This window comes from Harmonia axyridis, chromosome 2 (assembly GCF_914767665.1).
Source record: "Harmonia axyridis chromosome 2, icHarAxyr1.1, whole genome shotgun sequence".
In the NCBI taxonomy this organism is placed as follows: domain Eukaryota; kingdom Metazoa; phylum Arthropoda; class Insecta; order Coleoptera; family Coccinellidae; genus Harmonia; species Harmonia axyridis.
This window is the reverse complement of record NC_059502.1, coordinates 19,659,941-19,682,861: the sequence shown is the minus strand read 5'-3', so window position 1 is coordinate 19,682,861 and position 22,921 is coordinate 19,659,941. Positions and strand designations below refer to the sequence as shown.

General features: G+C 34.6%; 1 protein-coding gene across 3 annotated transcripts in view; it reads left to right on the top strand.

Annotated features, from left to right (window-relative positions):
• Positions 1 to 22,921, top strand: part of LOC123674125 (cyclin-dependent kinase 14) — a 179,958-nt gene that overhangs the window by 33,748 nt on the left and 123,289 nt on the right. The gene's annotated exons all lie outside the window — the stretch shown is intronic.

The window sequence follows — 22,921 nt, the reverse complement described above, 5'->3', positions numbered from 1 at the left end:
AATTTCTAGGGGTGGTTTGGCTTATTTGGCAAAAAAACTCCTACCCAGGTTTTTACAAATTTAATACAATTAAAATACACAATGATCGATCCTTTTCCCTATAAATAAATAATGAAACAAAAACTTAACTTAAATCGATTTTAAATGAGTGACTCTGCTATTAGGATGGAACCTCTTCTGTAAATTATTTTCAGCCTTCTGAACACCAGATCTTATTAGGAAGCTATAGTACTCCAATCCCCATTCAACGAAGTTGATGTGATAATGCCAGGTATTACGCAGGTATTCTTTCAGATTCAGGAACTAAAGTGGTTTAACATACGTACTATTCCAAATTCTGTATCTCAAGGAAATACTCCTTGATATTTTTCAATCCCAAGAAAGGTTTCTGTTGTTCCAATTCCACGGAAGGTGCTTTGAGAAAATAAACAACGATATTAAAATATGTTAACTGAATTTACAACTCCTTCTCGGATTTCTTAACAAGAAATTATAAAGAAATCATTACATTTATCATAAAATAAACCTGAGAAGGAGTTTTGTTGAAATTGTTGGACACAAAAAGAAGCCTACGGAACCTGAAATACGTTTCGACAAGATGGATGACTCTAAAAAAACGACTGTTTCAAATTAAATTAATTCGTTCTGGTGAGATTACTACTTGTTGAATATAAATATTCATGTCAACACTTACCGAGAATCCCGACACAATTCTCGCCGATAAATTAGATTCCAAATCTCAAATTAAATTAATAATGACTGAAATCTAAATCTTAGGTCCGTATCCTTGCTGAAGTCTCGACAACTATTGAAAATCTCTCAGAAGATTCTCTCTAGATCCGCGCATCCGCCCTCCGACCGATTTTACACGATCAACTGACGAATTACCGCGTCTTCAAAAATTCCAGTAGCGTAACATGTTTCGGTTTTTTGCTCATAACTTCTAACCTAATGAATTTTTAAAGTTGTAGAGCATTAAATTCTCTACAATATTGTATCCACAAACTTTTTCCTAAACCCAATATCAATTGAGATACAGTCGATCAAAATAATAGTTCAGTAGACAAAGCAAAAAAAAAGTGGAGACTGCTGGAAAAAATTCCGAACTTGATGAAACTTCTACAGGTTGTTCGGAGGTGTTGTGGATGACCCTGTCAAGTTATCCAACACAAGGAGCCTGTGCTAACTAAGTTTTTTGCTTATAACTTTTAACTTAATTAGTTTTCGACCAAAACGTTCATTTTCAAAGTTGTAGATAATTGAATTCCTTATAATTTTGTTTCAGAAACTTTTTTCTAAACTTTATATCAACCGCGATGCATCCAATCAAAATTAGGGGAATTTTCTCAAAATGTCAGAAATTGGCAAAAAATAAAGGTTTTTACCCTCTAACTAACAACTAATTAACTCATCAATTTCGACATATTGAAACATAAGGAGGTAGAGGGTAGAGGGGGGAGACTAGATGTTTCAATGTTATGGCATATTATAAGGAATTTCCTTATACTATGGTTATGGTGGCATGTTATCACCTTACTGTAGATTCCTATCAACCCATAATTATTTTGAACCTTAATAATCATATTAACTGGGTAAAAGCAATAAATATTAACCAAAAATTAATTGAAAATAATTCAGGTATTCATTTCAATATATTTCGAGTTAATATGAAACGTTGATTCACTATGGGACATAAGAAGTGCGTTCTTTGTTGAGAAACTCGCGAATTGATTGGGATATCGAATCACTGATATGTGATTCGCGCTTATGCCACGTGTTTCAGGTTTATTTCTTAAAATGGTCTGTTTAGCTAAAAATGAATTTGTTCCGTAAAGTATGGAACAAATTCTCCCTCTTTCCCTGTATCATCATTTTCAGTAATTTCTCCTTCTTCCAACAAGGAGGATCTTGAAGAATCATAATCCAAAATAATTAGTTCAAAGATGATTCTAAATAAGAAATATAAAGCTAATGGAGAATTAGAACGGAGAAAGGCAAGATTTGTTGCTCGTGGTTTCACCCAGCGATTATTTTGAAACTTTCGCTCCAGTTGTTAAGTTGAGTTCCATTAGGATGATGCTGGGGGTTGCTGCTGAATAAAATATGAAAATTCATCACCTTGATGTATCAACAGCTTTTTTAAATGGTGATATAGATACCACAATTCATATGGAAATGCCAAAACAATTAGAAAATTATCTATATGAGATTATAATCGAGGAAAGTGAAAAAGAAGACAACACTGTTTACAGAAAAGCTCTAATAATGATGGAAGACCTAAAAAGAAATGAAGAAGAAAAGGTTTGTCACCTTAGAAAAGCTATATATGGACTGAAACAGGCAGGTCGACAGTGGTTTGTGAAATTGGATACCAAACTGAAGTCTCTTGGATTTCATCCTTCACAAGCTGACCCTTGTTTGTATGTATCAACAAATAAAGGTACAAAAACAATGATATGCGGCTATGTTGATGATCATTTGATCACATCGAAGAAACTGAGGGAAATAGAAAAAGTCAAGAAAGACTTAATGAATCACTTCAATATGAGGGATCTGCAAGAGCTAGAATACTGTTTAGGTATTGAATTCAAACAAAGAAATGGCTATATCTGTATGTCTCAGAAGAAGTAAACTCAGGATCTACTCAAGAAGTATAACATGCATAATGCAAATCCTGCGAATACACCAATGCAGACTGGAATTAAATTGACTGCTGCTGATGATACTCAAAAAACAAAAAATCTTTCTTATCAAAATCTTATTGGATCTTTGATGTATTTATTCGTAGCTACCAGACCTGACATCATGCATGCTGTAAGTTATCTTAGTCAATTTAATACAAAATTTTCTCAAGAACACTGGCAAGCAGCAAAAAGGGTACTGAGATACCTTAAGAAAACTTCTGATATTGGAATTTGTTTTACTCAGACAGGAGAACCTATTACGGATTTTGCAGATGCTGACTAGTGTATGTAGATTATATAAAAATATTATTTTATTTCCTTCGATTCAACCTGCAATATTCTTTCGAATCTATGGATCCAAGTGTTCATTTCTCTACCAATAATTGCACTTAATCTTGTTAATGAAGAATCTGCTCGCAATCGCAACAAAAGCCAATAAATCAGGCAGATCGATGGTGTTTAGAAACATCTATCGTCGGATAACGAAACGTCAAATTTATCTTCCGGACCCTTTTCAGCGAATCGGTATGAAAGCATCACCGATTCCGCTCTTCCTACGCCTTCTCTATTGCTTCTCTTCCGGCTTGCTTGATTTGAAACCACATTGATGCTGGTTTCGCTACCAGGATAGAACGTAGGGAAATTTTGTGTAAACCAATTCATCTCTAGGATGAATTGAAAAAAGTAGCGTGATTCTATTCCACACCTAGTACATACAGGGTGTTCTGATTTGTTTCCGACAAACTGAAATGGGTGATAGATCACATCATTTTAAGCAAAAAAGTTGCTATGAACATGGGTCCGGAAATGCTTCCGTTTCCGAGATACAGGGTGTTAAAGTTGAAAAAATAATTCGCGTTTTCTTTAATATGTTTTGACTGCTTCGAAATCCTTTCATGAAATTATTCCTATTCAAATATTAAATTCAAATTCATTTTGAAAATTTCTAAGGCAGAATGCATGCGGATTTTCTATTGCCCACTAATAAGTGGAAGTGGTATGCTATGTAATTGTTGTTTTTAAGTGTTCTGAATATTCTGTTTCCTGAAATATTGCATTGTTGGGATGCTTTACGAATACTGAGTTTTTATTTTCTTCGAAGGTCTGTAAAATCCTATTTCTCTGTAGATGATTTCTTCCTTGTATGCTTCGTTCGGGCTTTTGGTAACCAATACCATTTTCCTGTATTTGTTGATAAACTATTAACTTAGTTAACTATAATTATAATCAATGACATCTGAACCTAACACACTTCAAATTTGTCATTGTGTATAGCCATTTTAAATCTATTGCCGCAACAATTGTTGAATGTAAAACAATCAATCATTCGAAGATGTCATTTGTGCATTCAACAGAACGGTGGACATTTCGACACCCTCTTTAAAAATTATTATGTTATTTTGTTTTGTTCTAAATTGTTACTTCGAAAAAATATTTAATTCAAAATTATTACAAATTTGTTTCTACATGTTTTAGAGATTACAAAAATATGGATTTGGTTTTAAATGCGTTTTTCTCTGAAACGGTTGCCCCTAGCAACTTAAATGAGGTATACCTTTTTCAACTAGAAAAGTCAGGGGAATCGATTTTTTTCAGTCCAGAATGGCGTACAGGGTAGCACAGAAAAGTTGCAACGGTTTAAAGGGGACGAAATTATTGCCAGTGGCGCCCTCTAGAAAATACAACCAAATCGACCACAAATTTGAATTTCTCACCTCAAAAAACCCTATGTACCAACTTTCATGCAATTATTTGGAATCAGTCGAAAGATATTTAAGAAAACGCGAATTATTTTTTCAACTTTAACACCCTGTATCTCGGAAACGAAGCATTTCCGGACCCATGTTCATAAAAAAATTTTTGCTTAAAATGATGTGATCTATCACCCGTTTCAGTTTGTCGGAAACGAATCAGAACACCCTGTATGTAGGTGTGACGATTTGAATGAATTCTGAATTATTAATTTATAACAATACAAAACTTTGAAAAAAATGGCCAACTCGAAGAAATAAATAAACAAAAATAAACAAATGATTCAGAAAATATGTTTTAGAGTATATTTATAGATGTACATCCTTTATGTGTATGCGGAACTTATCTTATCAACAGTGGTTTCCTCATAATGGAGATAAACAAAAACACCAGAGTGGAAATGCTAGTTCTTCAAAAGTTTTAGAGGCCTCAAAGTAGGAGACGATATAAAACACACAGATAGATCTAATACTAAAGGTGAATATACTAACATTCTGATAATATTAACAGAAAATAAGAAATACCAATATCTATTAATTCATAGCTTGTTACCAGTAATAGATCGCACAAAAAAAAACCTGTCACAATTCACCTCAATGCTTACCTCGTGAAGGTGGTACAAAATATTCTTGATAATCAAAAAATACTCCTCTGAAATGCACGATTCAAGAAAATAATAATTGCTGGATATTTTTCAAATCATAGTGAACTAGATTCAAATGATAAATTTTGTTCTTATTGAACCTATAGGTATCGTGAATAAAAATTTTGAGATCGATACGTTTTTCGAAATGATGATTGTTAGACTGCTCAATTTTATAAATGAACACAATATATATTTTTTTAAATTTCAACACAGTTATAATATGAAAAGCAGATCAACTAATCATTTATCGAACAAAGATTTGGTTTTGGTCTTTTCAATGATTTTAGCTGAGCTTTCGATTACGTTACTCATGAACTATTATTCCTTGAAATAGAAAAAAACGGGAAAAGAGAAATAAGAGAAAAGCAAATGACGTTATGATAGAATTGAATAGAAAGCAACAGGTTTCAGTTGGAAATGGTGTAAAATCTGATATTCGATGTATTGATACTAATACAGCACAAGGAAGTTAAGCAGGATTCATTTTATTCATAGTTTTTATAAATGATATTCGTTTATCATAAGATTGTTGTTTGTCAACGAATTATGTCGATGACATTAAAATATTAGTGGGCGGGAAAAATAGAAGAGATTAAAAAAAAATACAAATTTGTTGAGCCAAAATGTTGGTTCGATATTAACAAACTGAATATTGATGAGTCTAAAACGAATTCAATGCTTGTTCGCACCAAAAAGACTAAATTGTCCACACTGGAATATCTTGAAAACCATAATAATCTGCAAATAAATGATCTATCTATAAATACTTCTCGACATCGACAGTTCCTAGAAATACAGTGTTGAATGACAATCTACTTTCCAGAAACTCTGAAAATGCTTACCGCAATAGTACGCAAAACGTAGAAAACCGACTAGATCAATTGAACTGTTACAATATGTATACAGAAATGATAGATCAATAGAGACGATGAACAAAGATTAGATTTTCATATGTCAATTTATTGGTGTTGTGGTTATTGCTTGATTTCATTTTTATGCATTCTGTTTTATGTGGAAATCAGGAATAACATTGATTAATTTAAATATTCCATCAACTGATTTTTAATGGCAGCCATATCATAATTAAGATTAGAAATCGGATAGCTCATTAATCTAGATAAATTCACAGTTATTTGAAATACAAGTTCAGATGGTATTGATATTCTTCCTCGAGTCCAAAATTCAAAAACGAGCCACGAAGTGGTGAACGAATGTTGATGAGCCTTCTGTACGAGTATTATATATTATTTTCTGTAATTTACTGAATTTTGTTCAAGAAATATTTCCATAAACTTCGTTTGGTGCATTGAAAAATATGAGTTGGCTGAAAGTTTTCTAATCACAAATTTGAAGTTTAATAGATAAATCCGTGGCAAAAGAGTCCCGGGTACCAACATATAATAATAAAATATCACCAAGAAATCTGTGCGAATCTGCGATATTTTCTCACGAATTTGTTCTATAAAATGTATCAGAATGAACGGATTGGCCACAGAATTAGAGAAATATTTATTCGATATTATTTTTTATTTGCTACGGTTACGGTTACCCGATCAACATCAAATTTTGCACGAGCCTTGAAATTACCATTGTTCAACTATATAAATACAAATTTTCATCTCGATCGAATCTGCAGTTTCGAAATTAACAAAAAAGAAAATTTCGATTCGAGATCTGAACGTAACCTACATTTTTGAAGTATCTAGGCCTTTCGTTCCCAAGTTATTATGGAGGTATACATCTCAAAATCATGAACATAGATAGAGAGAGCATATGTCATTTTCACTAAGCAGATTTTGTCCCCAACATGAACTATCAAATTTGACTTGAAGCGCGCGGAAATGAAAACATCAGTGATACGATATTCACTCAATTCGCGAGTTTCTCCACAAAGAACGCACTCATGCCCCATAGTGAATCAACGTTTCATATTAACTCGAAGTATATTGAAATAAATACCTAAACATATCAGAAATTCTGGAAACAAATTTCAAGCGATGCGAAACAATCGGTGACACTAGGAGAGCAGCAGGTAGATACAGAAAATAATAAATTTTCTTATTATAAATCCGCCGATTAGAAAATATATCGGATTCCAAATATTCAAATTTGTATATTTAATCGAGAATCACTCAAATAAATATATTTCATTCAATATAATTCATGACGATATAGTAAAATTATGGATTTGAAAATATATCACAATCGGACAACGTAATCTAACCATGTTGGAGACATGTCAAAATTGAGTATACTCCATCTATCTATGTTCATTATCATATGGTATACATCAACGATTCGAACAATATCGTTTTAGACCAGTTCCGGCTCAAAATTCAAAAATAACAAACATTGAGACGAAAAATAAAACTTGTTGAATTCTCGGTGTTTATTATTCCATCGCAAACAACGACGCTGGTCACTTAACAGCATGAATCAAATGTTGTCGCCATTCACTTCAACAAATATTTATTCGTTTAATTTCCGAAAAACTCTTCATTCTCACCACGCTATTTATTCACGAGATAAAGCCCATTTATCACTGGAATTAGTACTCGATAAACGTATGAAGCCACCGCGCCTTGGTAATCCTACACCCAATTTATATGATGGGTTCATTATTTCCTGGATGAATTTGTATGAGTCATCGTTTATAAGTCAAGGACATTCGAACGTTAAATCATCCTGAAATTGGATAATTCGGTTATGCATGAAATTCGTTTCGATTCTGAATGACCTAATTATATTTCATTAATGGAATTGCTAATTTGTCTAATGACTTCTTCCTACGATCTCCATTCTTTGAACAATAGGATTTTTATTTCAGTAAAAACCTTTGGAATCGATCGAGGTAATATTTTGAGTTCTTTGAATCTAAACAAAGTGTTAGAATTATCTTTCTCTAATTCTGTGGTTATTCCGTTCATTCTTCCACATCTTGTAGAACAAAATCGTGCGAGAATATATCAGAAACGCACAGTTTTCATGGTTATATTTCATTATTATATGTTGGTACTCCGAACTTTCCGCCACGGCTTTATCTGTCAATTCATCAATTGGCCTTAAATAAATCAGTTCTACCAACCAACATTTTTCAATGCAAAAATTACTAAATGATATTCATGGAAATAATTCATTGATTGCAATAAAAATGCAACGAATTAGAGGAAATAAAGTATAATACTCGTGCAGAAGGCTCATTCTACCACTCGTTCATTCGAAAACTCGCCACTTCGTGGCTCGTTTTCAAATTTTGAACTCGTGGAAGAATATCAATGCCTTCTGCACTTGTATTATAAATAACTATACTAGATTTATTATCAGTTTATCTAAAAATGTGTAATAGGAATAAAATTATGTTGCAATATTTTTCCCAAAAACTATGTGATATACAGGATGATTCCTAACTAAAGTACCAAACTTCGGAGGGTGATTCGCTAGGTCGTTTTAAGAAAAATAGGCCCTAAGGACATATGCCCGGAGTTGCTTCGTTTCCGAGATACAGGGGCGTTGAATTAGAAAAAAAGGAGGGATTCATGAATTATCGCAAATATTCTTAAACCGATTTAACTGGCATTTGGTGAAGATATTCGAATTAATAAGGCACTTATTTAACCCTAACTATATTGAAATTATTTGGCCCACTTATGTCTCAATGGGCACAACAGCCAACAATATTGTGGAAAAAGTACGCAATTAACTTATTTGTAGTTTTGAGAATTGAACGACTAAAAATACAGCTTTTTGATTTTCTGTGTTTCCTTTATATCTAGCTTCGTTTTCGAGAAAAAAATTGCATATCATGAACAGCCGACAGTGATGGTATTGTCTTATCAAAAATTGATTGTTTTCTCGAAAACGATGCTTGATATGAAAAATACACAAGAGACCCGGAAAGTTGTATTTTTTGTTGATTGAAATTTAAAGAATAGAAAACTACAAAATAAAAGTCAGTATGAAACTTTTTTTCTCAATATAAAATACAACGCCCTGTATCTCAGATTCCGTAATTCAGTTTAGTTAATTTTTGCAGATATGAAATTTTTTCCGATCCCTTGTTTTTTGTTTAATCATTTTTTATCATATACAATTTGTAGATATGAAATGAATAAGATTTTTTTTAATTGTTCCTCGAAAAAGGTAAAGCTTGTTACGTCGTGCTTTCTGGAACCTCCATCATTTTTAGCCATGCTTGTGTGTTACATTTCGTTGAAGTTGAAGTTAATACAAAATAGGTGTTTGGTTTGAACTCGTGATTATTTGTTAAAAGCCAAGTCGTGTATTATTACTAATAGTCAATTCAGTTTTAGTTCGCTAGATACGTGAATTCTTTCACATTTTCAAAAGTTTTAGATGAAATAGTACCTCATGAATAAGTCCCCCATCATTCTAGCCGTTGAATAATAAGCATGCTGCAAAGTTTTAGCTCAAATCAATGCGAGTTTAATATACATACCTACGTATACTCGTAATGTTGAACAACGTTAAATGTTTGGCAATTATATTTATGTATAATCAAGTCAGCAAAACCCACAGCTTGCACTTCATTGAAAAGTGTTATAATGAATCTATTTCTTACTTCATATAATTGAATGAAATTCTTTTGTCCCATCAATTGAACGGCAACCATGCGAAATCGATTATATTGGTGTTATTCGATTCCATTAAACTAATAGTCGACGTACATTCTGCGTCACTACCATAAAAATTATTGCTGAAGGTGCAATAATCATTGAGTTTGTTACAAGTACACTGTATTAACGGGATATGTCAACAACACGTTTTAAATAACCCTATTGTTACTGGTTATCCGACCGTTTTTTTTTATAGCTCAAATAAGAGAATAATTTACTACTAAATAACAAGACGTTGCCAGTGAAACTGGCGAAACCATCATCTGGACTTAATTTAATGAGAACTGGGAGAAACGGAAGAGGAATTCCTGAAAAATAGTCTGGAATGAATATTTCATACTAGTGGCGCTCGTCCTTTTTAACATTCCATCCAATTGACGCAGAATTCTTAATAGCATTGCTCATTTTTGTTGAGACGACTAATTTAATAAAGTGTGTTCAAATTGTTATCTCTCGAATGAAAATTAAATAATTCGAGTTTTTTGTGGACTCTACTTGAAAGCTGAATTAACAACACTTCTGTCCATGAGATTTTTCAATTAGCGTTTTACGTACGTTTTGACAGAATTGTCGTCATCAGGAATTTGTGTCGGGTATCCGAAATTCGTAATCATGAAACGAAAACATTCTATAGACATTTTTTTCATTAGAATGTGTAATCAGTTGTTTCGAAGTTATAATATAAATTTGTTTTTTTCAAATTTCAACACTAAAAATTCCGACAACAAATGAAATCGCCTTTTGTTCCCTTTTCAAAATTATATGAAATTATATACAGGCTGATGGCTTATTAGACGCTTATGAAAAACTAATTATTATTCTAAACTGAAATTTGCATGTTGGGGTTTAAGACAATGATCTTTCTTTCTAAAATATTTTCAGAATTCTACAACTTCCGGTTATACCGGAAACAGACTACAACTTCTTTATTTGAAATGGCACACCCAAAATATATAGGGAGTTTATGAGAAAATCATGAACTTGGATAACTAAAATTCATCAAAACTCAACATTTTCAAATCAAAACCAATATTTTTCATTATTTGAGTCAAATCAACGTGGGGCTACTCATGTACCTGAAATAAATAAAGGGTGTTTTTTTTTAGAGCTATAGAACTTTAAATTGCAATAAAACAACGATGGATTATTCGATTGACATGAATTTCATTTATCCGAAAGATAATCTTGTGGCATTACATTGTAAATATGATTTTTGGCATATGACCGCCACGGCTGGCTCGGATGTAGTCCAATTTGCGATGACTTTTTCCAACATTTGTGGCCGTATATCGGCAAGAACACGGCGAATGTTGTCTTCCAAATGGTCAAGAGTTTGTGGCTTATCCGCATAGACCAATGACTTTACATAGCTCCACAGAAAGTAGTCTAGCAGTGTTAAATCACAAGATCTTGGAGGCCAATTCACAGGTCCAAAACGTGAAATTAGGCGGCCACCAAACGTGTCTTTCAATAAATCGATTGTGGCACGAGCTGTGTGTCATGTTGCGCCGTCTTGTTGGAACCACAGCTCCTGGACATCATGGTTGTTCAATTCAGGAATGAAAAAGTTAGTAATCATGGCTCTATACCGATCACCATTGACTGTAACGTTCTGGCCATCATCGTTTTTGAAGAAGTACGGACCAATGATTCCACCAGCCCATAAAGCGCACCAAACAGTCAGTTTTTCTGGATGTAATGGTGTTTCGACATACACTTGAGGATTAGCTTCACTCCAAATGCGGCAATTTTTTTGGTTAACGTAGCCATTCAACCAGAAGTTCGCTTCATCGTTAAACAAAATAAAATGGACGTAGTGCGCGATACGTATTCCGCACAGAACCATTATTTTCGAAATAAAATTGCACTATTTGCAAGCGTTGTTCAGGCGTGGGTCTCTTCATGATCAATTGCCAAACCAAACTGAGAATAACGCACTTGACAGCTGTTAAATCAATCGCCATCTTGAACAGTAATGCCAACTTAAAGTTATAACCTCGAAAAAAAAAACTGTTTTTTTTCGAGTTTTCGAGGAAGAACTCTGAATGAGGAAGAATCGCAATTTCTGTGTGGAGTTGTCTGTGACTTCCAGAAAACACAGAAAAAAACGAGCTCCTAAAAAGACAAGGTTGGGACAGAAAAAATTCTTTCCACATCTTTAAATTCCCACAGAAAGTTGTTATGAAAGTTCCGACAATGATTCTATTGTTCAATCTACAATTACTCACAATTATCTCAATCGTCTCAAACTGAGGACATGTGTTCAAATACTGATTCACTGAATGCTCGGGATGTTGTTGAATTAACTCATTCTCTTCAATTTAAATGGTGACTCATTTGTGATTAATTCCGATGTATAATTCTCTTTCGCTTCATTATCATCCAAGAGAAAGAGATTGACTTGAATGTTTCAAAGCTAATGTTGTTTGAAAACATCCGTTCATCTGGCTTGGATGCTACTTTGAACGTCAGCCAGGCTCGATGATTTCAGCTTTGATGTGAACGAATAAAAATTCTCTTTAGTATTTCTTTTTTACATTATGAAGTAACTTTTTCATGTAGGAGTTTTATTTGAATAGCCCGCATAGAGTAATAAACATAGATAGAGGGAGTATATGCAATTTTCACATGTCCCCAACATTGGTTAGGTTGTCTGATTGTGATATATTTTCAAATCCAAAATTTTACTATATCGTTATGAATGTATATTAGATTGAATGAAATATAGTTATTTGAGTGATTCCCGATTAAATATGCAAATTTGAATATTTGGAATCTGATATTTTTTTCTAATTGTCGAATTTAAAATAAGCAGAATATTTATTATTTTCTGTATCTACCTGTTGGAATCCAAGGTTTGGCAACTTTTGTTCTGCTAGTGTCATCGGATGTTTCACGTCGTTTGGCGCGCTTGAAGTTTGTTTTCTGAATTTCTGTTATAAAGGGTGTTTTTTTAGAGCTATAGAACTTTAAATTGCAATAAAACAACGATGGATTATTCGATTGACATGAATTTCATTCATCCACAAGATAATCTTGTGGCATTACATTTTAAATATGATTTCTGGCATATGACGTCCAATTTTCGATGACTTTTTCAACATTTGTGGCCGTATATCGGCAATAACACGGCGAATGTTGTCTTCCAAATGGTCAAGGGTTTGTGGCTTATCCGCATAGATAGACCAATGACTTTACATAGCCCCACAATAAGTGGTCTAGCGGTGTTAAATCACAAGATCTTGGAGGCCAATTCACAGGTCCAAAACGTGAAATTAGGCGGTCACCAAACGTGTCTTTCAATAAATCGATTGTGGCACGAGCTGTGCTACATGTTTCGCCGTCTTGTTGGAACCACAGCTCCTGGATATCATGGTTGTTCAATTCAGGAATGAAAAAGTTAGTAATCATGGCTCTATACCGATCACCATTGACTATAACGTTCTGGCCATCATCGTTTTTGAAGAAGTACGGACCAATGATTCCACCAGCCCATAAAGCGCACCAAACAGTCAGTTTTTCTGGATGTAACGGTGTTTCGACATACACTTGAGGATTAGCTTCACTCCAAATGCGGCCGTTTTGTTTGTTGACGTAGCCATTCAACCAGAAGTGCGCTTCATCGCTAAACAAAATAAAATGGACGTAGTGCGCGATACGTATTCCGCACAGAACCTTGATTTTCGAGATAAAATTGCACTATTTGCAAGCGTTGTTCAGGCGTGAGTCTATTCATGATGAATTGCCAAACCAAACTGAGAATAAATCACTTGACAGCTGTTAAATCGGTCGCCATCTTGAACAGTAATGCCAACTTAAAGTTATATACCTCGAAAAAAAAACACCCGTTATTTAGGTATTTATTTCAGTACATTTTGAGTTAATATCAAACGTTGATTCACTATGGGACACAAAGAGTGCGTTCTTTGTGGAGAAACTCGCGAATTGAGTGAAATATCGTATCTATCACTGATATGTTTTCATTTCCGCTCGCTTCATGTCAAATTTGATAGTTCATATTAGGACAATATTTGCTTGCTGAAAATGACATAATATGCTCCCTCTATCTATGAGAATCAGAACGCTACCTAAGCAGTTGTCACTTTTGAAGCTGTCATCTTTTCACATTCTACAAGTAAAAATAACGTCATTATTGAAAAATGAAAGACAAGCTTCAACAACGCATTGAAATGGTTGAAATTTTCTGCAAAAATGGTGAAAACTTTCGAACGCTCGTTTATCCATGCGCTTCTGACTGACTTCTCGTCAGTGATTTCTTCATTTGTTTTCTACTCGGTTTTCTAGTATATCAAGGTAAATGCTTGATGAAGCTGATGATGCTCAATCGATATAAGAAATATTAAAACATTAAATTGTTTTCCACATTATTAATATGAAATGTTTGTGTTTCAGATTTAATTTCCTTTATCTTTTCTGATCTAAAAATATACCGTTATCATAAACAACAACAAAATCCGTGGTGTTCAGTTATCCATTGAAAGATCAGAATATTACGGAAATTCAAAAATATCAAATGTCGTAATTGAAATGCAATCCTATAATCCATTTTCCTGTTTGCTATCGCGAACGTCGTTTGCAATTTGTACGATTCTTGCGAAAATCCGACTCCTCCGACCATTTATAGAACGCTGAACCGGCACTAAGTCAGTCAGTTGTACACGTAGGTAGAAATTAAATGAGCTTAATGAAGTGGCCCGGTTAACGAGATCGCAAAAAAAAAACATTTTCTACCTCGGTTCGCTGGAATCTGCCACTCCGAGAAATCCGATGCGCTTCCTTGTCCCGATTGCCCGTCTAAAAATACCTCCTCCAGCGATGTCAAGTCTTGTGATTTGTCCTCAGATCTGAGGAAAATTAGGGGTTAACGGGTTTTCACGAATACATCTATATTCTGGGGATTTTCCATTCCCATAATAAAATTATTGTTTTGTGATAAAAAAAAAATCATTTTCTGGTTAGATAAATGTTCAAATTCTTTATGATTGAAAATCTGCAATACCTCATAAGGACGCTCGATAGATTTTCAATTAATTGCAGATGTCAAATGAAAAAAATGTCGAAGAGGTCTGACGTAGTATCAGAATGCCTTTGTTTTTTCATTCAGTCAGTTCAGTAGTACGATCTTCCAAATTATAAGTTTTTTTGAAAACGATGTTACTCTACTTTCAATTGTGTTATTTTTCATTCCATTCAGGTCAAACTGACACGATTTGAATATGCTTTAATGCATATTTGTTTGTCCATTATGATATTAATAATAACTACCTTGTAGGTAGATCTACATAGCGGGTATATCCACTTAATTCGTTTATTTACCTAGGCCATGGATCTTATTGATCTAGAGAAAAACCGAAAAGAATATTGCTGATGTTAAGCGAAGTGTTGAAAGAAGACGCAGAAATGTCGAAACGTCGCCGTTCTCAACTTGTTAGACTTTGTCCTTCCACTACGTGAAGAATTTAACGTAAGGCATTTGGCAGACCTGCCTATAAAATTCAGCTCGTGCAAGAATTAAAGCCAAATGATCATCGTTTACGTCGAGACATTAAGAGGAAACACCATCACGTGAATGCTCAGTTCAAAACGAAATTATAGATTTTGCCTCTTACAACCAACGATTTTTATGGAGCTTTCAAATCCTTATAATCTACATTGAAGAATGACAATATTTTTAATTTGCGAATGAAGAGTTCGTAACTTTTCTTTTTCTACAAAAGAATTGATATGTTCAATGTAATAGGCACATATATATTTTTAAAATATTCGTGGAAAAAAACCATTACAAAAGAAATAAAACTATAATTTTGTAAAATAAATTATCGACCGTCGTACAGTGCTACTATCTATGTAATATACTTTGTGAAGAGAAAGAAGATAAAGTGAATATACAATTTAGTACACCGTTCAAAGTTTGGTCATCGCATCAACGCTAGAGGGAAATGAATAGGTACATCGGCCCCTATTTCTATCGAAACGAGGAAGGTTCTGAGGTAACGGTGATTGGCGAGCGCTATCGAGCCATGTTGACTGATTTTTCGTTTCCAAAAATTAATCAGCTAAACATCGACGATATTTGGGTCCAACAATACGGCGCAACTTATCAAACAGCGCTTTTAACATTCAATTTATTACAAAATCAATTTGGTGACAACTTTATTTTCAGAAGTGGTCCTATTTACTGCCCCCCTTGTTCGTGTGACGCCTCTCGATTACTTTTTATGGGGCTATGTTAAGTGATTGGTTTATGTTGATGAACCAGCAACTATTTAAGCAAAATATTGATTTATTGGCAAAAAAGTGAAAAATTGTAATGATCGAATGGACTGTGTAACTGGTAGCCGCGGATGACATAATGTACCAGTAATCATATTAAAAAAAAATAAATGTTACAAGTTAACAATAGGGAAACGTGCTGCAATAGAAAGTGAGTAATGATAGACCGGTTTCACAGCCAAACATCGATGGCAACCAAAATAATATAGAAGCTTCGACAGTTAAACAATTCATAAAAATGGGAAAAAGCTAAAATCTGCTCACGCTGTGTAGACTCCTGACATAGGTACGTAATTTTACATGTATCCAATATTGATAAATACGTTATCGGATTGTGATATATTTTCAAATCCACAATTTTACTATATCATTATCAATGTATATTATATTGAATGAAATATATTTATTTGAGTGATTTTCAATTGAATATGCGAATTTGAATATTTGAAATCCGATATTTTCCTAAATTTTTGAATTTATAATAAGCAGAATATTTATTATTTTCCGTATCTACCTGCTGAAATCCAAGGTTTGGCAACTATTGCTGTCCTAGTGTCATCGGTTGTTTCACGTCGTTTGGCGCGCTTGAAGTTTGTTTTACTGAATTTCTGTGATATTTATTTCAATATATTTTGAGTCAATATGAAACATTGATTCACTTTGGGACATAAGAATTGTGTGAAATATCGTATAACTCAAATGTTTTCATTTACGCGTGCTTCATGTCAAATTTGATAGTTCATGTTGGGGACAAAATTTGCCTACTGAAAATGACATATACTCCCTCTATCCATGTTTATTACTCTGAGGGTTCTGATAATGAGATATGAAATAATTGCCCTATTCGAAAATTCGAATACTCGAAATTCGTGGAACTTCTCAGTTTCGATCCACCCAAGGAATTCTGCGGTATTGGTTTCAGTTACTCGGAAGACCTGACACCACCGCCTTCGACAGGCGGCTGCGGGAAGCGTCGCCGACGTCGTCTGCGGAACTCTACGTGCCATTCATCCAGAAAATGTAATTTCCACGTCGTGACTTGACGGATCGAAACTACAATTTCCGTAGTTATGATACGAGGGCGGGCGTATATAAACAGATTTCAAGATTTTCTCGCACACTCGCTCACGTTCGTACACACGTGCGTTTCCGGGAACGTAGCGAGGCGTCGCGGGTTAATCAGGACCGGATGATGGAGATTCCTGGCGGTTTCAATGGCAATGCGATTGGAACGACGTCGATGTAGGTGCCAGACTGCGTGTCTACAGCGTAGCTCCGTGTTGTTTGTTTATGATAATGAATTTTCGGCTTGAGAGGGATTAGCGCGGGGGATTTTAGGGCGTTTGAGGTGGTGGGGATTATGATAATGTTGATTGTACGAGGTGTGCTAATTGATTATTGGGAGTATTGACTAAATTTTGGTTCAATAATTCGAAATGGGGGGATAGTCTAGTCATCTTGATAATTTATTTTACAGGCCAATTGAAAAATCCCCGGTCTTCCATAGTAAAACACATTTTTTTGGCATAATTCGATTTTATTATTCAACATAATAATAATAATAATACTCTTTATTTCATAGTATGTCTGTACAGTGTACTTACTATACATAAAATAAATAGTGTCAAATTGCCAACATCTACAAAAATACTAAAATTAACTCAAATAATCATAAAGAGAATATGGTTCCAAAACAATCAAATATTCTCTGACATTTTTCTTGAAATTCTTAAAATCATTCAACTGTTTAATCCTATCAGGTAGTTTATTGTCCAATTTGATACACATGTAAGATGGGTGCTTTTCTGATAGAGATAACCTATGTATAGGATAATGCAAGTACTCCGATCTTAAAGGGTAATTACTTTTAATTGTGTGAACTGAAAAAATATCTTTGTTCTTGAAAAAAAAAGAAGCAAACATTCTAATACATAAATACCAAAAATTGTTAACAGTTTATTTCTCTTGAATAATCCCCTACATGATTGAATTGAAGTCATTTTAAAAATATACCTCATCACCCTTTTTTGTAACACAAACAATTTATTGACCTCTGAGCTTGATCCCCAAAATATAATGCCATATCTTAAAAGGCATTCAAAATTTGCAAAATAAACTGTTTTTAAATTATTTAGACTCAAATACTTTGATAATGTTCTGATTCCAAATCCTACACGACATAGCTTCCCTGACAGGTAATCTATGTGATATGACCACTTAAGAAAACCATCCAAATATACCCCCAAAAATTTAATTGACTCTTCAATCTTGACATAACAGCCATTTAAATCCAAAACATTTTCCCTCATTTTCTGCGATCTGCTTGTGCTAAATAGCACAGCTGATCTTTTACTTTCATTCAAAAATAATTTGTTCTTTGTAAACCACGATTTTAATTTATTATATATTGAGAGTGTTTTTGACTTGATATCATCAAAATCATCGCCACCAATCATCAAATTAGTGTCATCAACAAAAGAAGTTAACAATTTCAGGATTTCTTCAATTACATCCATCACATATATCTATTAAAAAAATTATGAATAGTTGGCTTCGAGGGCGATACAGCGATTATAGCGATCTTCTATCTTTTCGATACCATTTTTGTAGTACGATTTGTCTTTCGCTTCAAAATATGCCTCAGTTTCGGCGATTACTTCTTCATAGGCGCTAAATTTCTTTCCAACGAGCATTATTTTAAGGTTTGGGAATAGGAAAAAGTCGCCGGGGTCCAAATCTGGCGAAAACGGTGGATGCAGAAGCAATTCGAAGCCCAATTCATGCAATTTTGCTATTGTTTTCATTGATTTGTGACACGACACATTGTCTTGACGAAACAGCACTTTTTTTCAAATGGGACCGTTTTTTAACGATTTCATCCTTTAAACGATCCAATAACGCTATATAATAATCGTTGTTGATGGTCTGGCCCTTTTGGAGGTAATCAATGAATATTATACCTTGCGTATCCCAGAATACTCATGCCATAATCTTGCCTGCTGACTGTTGTGTTTTTCCTCGCTTTGGATGCGGTTCATCGTGTGCAGTCCACTCAGCTGACTGTCGATTGGACTCCGAAGTGAACTGATGGAGCCATGTTTCATCCATCGTCACATATCGACGCAAAAATTCAGGTTCTTTGTACTTAAACAGCTTCAAACACTGCTCAGATTCAAACACGTTGATGTTTTTGATCGATTGTGAGCTCGCGCGGCACCCATTCTGCACCTAGCTTCCTCATGTACAAATATTCGTGAATGCTATGATGTACACGTTCAGATGATATCTTCACAATGTCTGCTATCTCGATCAACTTTACTTTACGGTCATTCAAAATTGTTTTGTGAACTTTCTTGATTTTTTCGTCCTTGACCGCCTCTTTTGGGCGTCCACTTCGGTGCTCATTTCACCACGTTTTAACTCACCAACTTACCAATCAATGATTGTTGATTTTCCTGGTGCAGACCCCGGAAACTCTTCATCAAGCTAAGATTTTGCTTCAACTGTATGTTCTCCCTTCAAAAATGAATATTTTATCAGCACACGAAATTCTTTTTTTTGCCATCTTTTTTCAAATAGCAAAAGTAGCTATGCGTCACTGCCAATGATCTTGCCAATTTTAGTTGTATTTGACAGCAGTCTTGATCAAATAATGCCTCCAATTCTGCATCTTGGAAAACCTTTCTTCCACCGCCATGCTGGTCTTCGACGACAAAATCACAGTTTTAGAAGCGTTGATACCAGTCTCGGTACGTTCTTTCACTAATAGTGGCCTCACCATAGGTATTTGAGACACATTTCCAGGCACAAATCGACTAATATTTCAATGGCGTTATGTTTACAAATATCTAAGCTTATTGTATGACATCTACGATTTATTTATTTCAATTACCACTTACCGCTACAGCCATCTATTGCGAAACGGCGGAAGCAAAGTTGTACACCTAATGAATTATTTCAAATTCTTATTGGGGTTGTAAAAATTATTATACATAAAAATGGATATGATTTTTTTTGTGGATTTTTGCAATGTCAACAATAAACATTTTTGTTCAGACACTGTACAACTCTTTCGAAAATATGCCCTGATTATACTACTGCTATTGATCAATTCGCAGAATTCCTTCCATTTCAGGATTGGCCAATAATCCTTATCCTTTCATTTGAAAATTGGTTAATAATCTTTATAGCCCATTTCATTATAATTTCATTGGTTCATCCTTTGTTACATGATATGAATATCAATTTACATTCTGGTTATTCCTGTTTTCTTCTGCACGGGCTATGCAACGAGGTTTCTATAGCTCGAATATAAAAGTTATGACCAATAAAGAGAATCATTGTTTCCAAATGTGAATATTAATCATTTGCAATGCGAATAAAAATAGCAATAATTCTGAGCTGCTTCAAATACGTATATCATTTTCGTAGCTATTTGAGTCACCTGATAGGAAGTTTTGCGGTGTAATGCCTAGTTTACTTTTATTTGCGGTTATGAATACAATATGAATTACACTTTTTTATGAAATCTTGGTATCGTTCTCTGAAATATTCATTCAGTATAACATAGTACGAAGAAATGTAGTACCCGTAGTGCGATGTGAATCATGTTTCATGACTTGGTGCTTTTCTAAGTATAGATGCAATTTATGGTTACTTGACTCAGACTCATTTCTAGGAAAAACTCGGAAAACTCGATAATGTTTTGTGGTTTTGTGATACGATAAGCGTTTGTTATTGGTTGGTTAATAGCGGCATAGTGGTCGGTGTTGTTACATTTGACCCCTTGGGACCGCGCTTGTTGAAGAGTTTCCGGGGTCTGCACCAGGAAAATCAACCATCATTGATTGGTATGCTAAGTTTAAACTTGGTGAAATAAGCACTGAAGACGGCGAACGCAGTGGATGCCCAAAAGAGGTTGTCACCGAGGAAAAAATAAAAAAAGTTCACTAAATGATATTGAATGACCGTAAAGTGAAGTTTATCGAGATAGCAGACATTGTGAAGATATCATCTGAACTTGTACATCATATCATTCACGAATATTTGTACATGAGAAAGCTGTGTGCAAAATGGATGCCGCGCGAGCTCACAATCGATCAGAAGCAACAACGTGTTAATGATTATGAGCAGTGTTTGAAGCTGTTTAAGTGCAATAAACCTGAATTTTTGCGTCGATATGTGACAGTGGATGAAACATGTCTCCATCATTTCACTCTGGCTTCCTATCGACAGTCAGCTGAGTGGACTGCACACGATGAACCGAATTCAAAGCTAGGAAAAACATAAGAGAAAGCTGGAAAGATTATGGTATCAGTATTCTGGGATGCGTAAGGTTATAATATTCATTGATTATCTCCAAAAGGACCAGACCATCAACAGCGATCAATATATAGCGTTATTGGATCGTTTAAAGGAAGAAATCGTTAAAAAACTGCCCCATTCTAAAAAAAGGTGCTGTTTCGTCAAGACAATGTGTCGTGTCACAAATCAATGAAAACAATAGCAAAATTGCATTAATTGGGCTTCGAATTGCTTCTGCATCCATCGTATTCGCCAGATTTGGACCCCGGCGACTTTTTCCTATTTCCAAACCTTATAAAAATGCTCGCTGGAAAGAAATTCAGCGCCAATGAAAAAGTAATCGCCGAAATAAAGGCCTATTTTGAAGCGAAAGACAAATCGTACCCCAAAAATGCTATCGAAAAGTTAGAAAATCGCTATAATCGCTGTATCGCCCTCGAAAGCAACTATGTTGATTAATAAAATCGAATGTTGCCAAAAAAAATGTGTTTTGCTATGGTAGACAGGAGACTTTTCAATTGGCCTTTTATGAATACATACTTAAAATACTTTTTCGGCAACCGTCCGGGAAGTGCTCACTTCCCGGACACTTTTTCTCTGAGAAAGTAGCATTTCCCGGCCTAGTCCGGAAAGTACGTACTTCCCGGACTAGGCCGGAAAAGCATCATAGAATCCATAGCAACCGAGATAAAGGCTGACAGTTCATATGAAATTAGTTGTCAAAAATTTGCATGTTTTTTTATCGCAATCGCAATAAAATAAGGAAAGCAGTAGCGATAGTGTTATTTTACATGGTTGCCAAAAAAATATTGTACGCAACACGCCCGAAAAGGGTTTTTTTGGCCTCACAGACTTCCAGGACTCGCTTACGCTCGTCCTGGAATTTTGTCTATTCGTCCAAAAAAACCCTATTTTCCGGACTTGTTACGTAAATTACTAATCTGAAAATGGACGACTTAATACTCTTTTCCCATAATTTTCATCGTTTTTTTTCGTAATTCACAATCAATCACAAGGTTCTCACTTCCAAATGAAAATTGATCTGCCTGGATGTTTTCCCAAAAAAATTTTCGGCTCTTTTATGCTTCTCGAATTTGGATGAGGTCGTAAGAAGTTGTTGCAAAAATATTTCGTATCGGCTGCAGTCGTGTACGGAAAAGTGCTACTTTGGGAAAATCGACTAGATATATCTTCATTTCCTTCCTAGCGGAAAATCATTCACAACGTGAAAAATTACGATAATAGGTGAAATGATAATTTATGTGTATTTATTTTGTCTCTCTATCAATGACGCTAATAGAAACCTTTTACGATAAGCAAACGTAGCCTCTTCAGCCATCACGATTACGCTAATGAAGTTCTCGACTCAATTTGACTATTTGCAACCGTGGCTTACTTTACCACGCCTTTCTCTACAACGCTCGAATGTTACCGGCAAGTTTCGTTCACTGTATTTACCGATTCATGCCGTAAACTTGACAACCTCGGGAAAAACATGAACCTGTGCATCATTGAATAAACTTATTACTCATCCAGGTTCCAACTTAAGTACATTGGCGCTTCTCTCAGTCCTATCCTTATCTGAAAACAGGAGACTGATCGTTTCA